This window comes from Pundamilia nyererei, unplaced genomic scaffold, assembly GCF_000239375.1.
Source record: "Pundamilia nyererei isolate P.nyererei 1_Seehausen unplaced genomic scaffold, PunNye1.0 scaffold00144, whole genome shotgun sequence".
Classification (NCBI taxonomy): domain Eukaryota; kingdom Metazoa; phylum Chordata; class Actinopteri; order Cichliformes; family Cichlidae; genus Pundamilia; species Pundamilia nyererei.
In genome coordinates, this window is record NW_005187545.1 from 1,600,386 (window position 1) to 1,602,742 (window position 2,357).

At 33.6% G+C, this 2,357-nt stretch overlaps 1 protein-coding gene across 1 annotated transcript in view; it reads right to left on the reverse strand.

The window, feature by feature from the left end:
* Positions 1-2,351, reverse strand: part of LOC102195904 (zinc finger protein 135-like) — a 5,179-nt gene extending 2,828 nt beyond the window's left edge. The window contains exon 1 of the mRNA XM_005744506.1: positions 2,278-2,351. The gene's annotated coding sequence lies outside the window, so the exon portion shown is untranslated. The remainder of the gene's footprint in view (positions 1-2,277) is intronic.
* Positions 2,352-2,357: the final 6 nt, after the last annotated feature.

The following is a 2,357-nucleotide window of genomic DNA, read 5'->3' on the forward strand; positions in this document are numbered from 1 at the left end:
CCTGTCCTCTTCCATCGGAGTTTCCTCGTCTTCCACGGCGTGCTGGTGCAGGTGAGTTTCGTAGAGCTCCTGCTGTGCGAACTTCAGCCCACAGTTCTTACATTCAACACTGAGTTCTTTATCTGCAAAGAGCAACAGGAGAAATTCTAAGTACAAAAAATATTGACATGGATTAAATGTTTAGTGTAAGTATGAAGAAGTAGAATAAACCTGTTATGATTCTATAAATTATTTTAGACAAATGATCGTTCTGTTTTTCATCATCTAAAAGTTTCTCTTAAATTCAGGAGGACAGCTCAGTCACAAAGTTACCATCTGATGTAAAGCAACCAACTGATCAGTCTGTGGAAAGCTTGCACAATTTTTAACATTACTCTTTAAACTGCTAAAATTTTAACAAACAACAATAAAAAATACAACAAAACAAAAAAAGCACAGGTTGGACTCCACTTAAGTATTTCAGGAGAAGAAAGTAGGTGTTTTTTGTTATGTTTTTCTATCATTTTTGAGGACCTATTTTAATATCCCACTATCCAGTAAAGTCATCTGAGCTAGGTTCTTTACATGTTTAAATATTTGATACCACAGCTCTATAAATATAAACCCTCAGGAAGGAGTGTAGCTCAAATTAACATTCAGCGATAGATGCTTGAAGTACTTAAAATTGTTGGATGTCCAGCCTCTGACAGCAGATCTGGAATCCTGTAGAAACCAGATTTTAATTTACAGCTTCTGACACACAAAAGTTCCTGTTAAATTTAAGATCATGTTTTTGCTCATTTTCCCATTTTATAAGAATTTAAACTGAATCATGCAGCAAGTAGATTTTTCTGCACAGAAAGAACAGATGTGTGCTGAATGCCGTTACAACACAAAAACACAAGTTCCTGATTCCACCTCTGGACACAGATATGTATTTAAGGAGAACAACATCAAAATCCTGAGAATTACATATTTTGTGACTGGAAACACTTTTGAATAACATTTGTTTTATTAACACTGAAGACAAACAATTGAGGTAAGTGAATGTGTTGCACTCACTTAGTTTGATATGTATTATGTTCTTGCAAAAGAAATAAACACTGTGGTGGAGTAGTTATGGTTTCTGTTTAGTTTAATAGCCGAATGATTCAGCATCACTGGTGAGATGATTCTTGATTAAGAATTCTATCGTAGCAATAATTTAATATAAATGTGAAAATGCAATTTATCAAACTGCCTCAAAAGTTACAGTGCTTACATTTATTACATCACTTGTCATAAAAACAAGAAAACTCCAAAACTTTAGAGATTAGGAAAATAAACTGGGGTCTGCAGTTTTACACCCAGATTTCAGCTGCACACTAGATTTCTTTAAGAACTCGGAAATTAATCATTCAAACACTAAAAAGAACTCATCTATTCACAAATACAAGTAAATGACTGTAATTTGCCATCTTAACCAAATAATAACATACTTTATATTTTTTCTCAGCTCTTTTGTAAAGCAGTCAATTTTAAAATACATGGAATAGAGCAATAATTATATTATAGCATTAAAAATATAATTTTGATAAAAGAGCTTGCACATTACAGACAAATAAAATACGATTTGGTAATTACCAAAACTTAATCTACAGCAGCTGTGGCATAAACCTTACACTGGGTTGTGGTCTAATAAATTTCGTAAGCATGCTATCTCACCTTGTAAATAAAAAGCACCACGTGAAATTTAGACTCTTAATCTTAAATCAGGAAATCTTAGAATGTATTATAGACTCTGGCTGCCAAATTTAAGCATGGATATAAAGAATTTATATTGAGGAAAATCAGAGCGATCATCATGACAAACTTTGGATGTAATATTAAAAGGAACTTGTTATTTACAAACAAGTTCATTTAGATTTGGTGCAATAGTGTCATAGCTGGATGAAAATGTGTTTTTTTTCACCTGAAATTGACTCTTTTAAAGAATATTTTGAGCCTTTTGTATGAAAAATTGTACATAAAATCTCAGTTCCCTGCCTGTAAAACAACAGCATTTCAGATCTATCAGTAAAACAAATATTTTAGGGACTTCGAGCAAATTTCTTTCAAAGAAAACTAAGGCCAGTAGAGACCTGGAATTTTGCTTACTTCCGGTTAATAAGTATAACTCCCCTCTTTGAATTATTTTTCAGGCAAACTTGAGATGGTCAGATGGTGTGAAGAACTGGCATGTCATCACCTAAGATCAGAATCCGAGCACTCTTATTACCACTTATCTATGTGTGTGCATGTTCGCATGCTATGACTCACTCTCTTCCACCTCTCTTCTGGTTTGCGATCGTACATCTTCTGATTCAGACCCATCAGATAGTTTGGAAACCTTTGAGTGA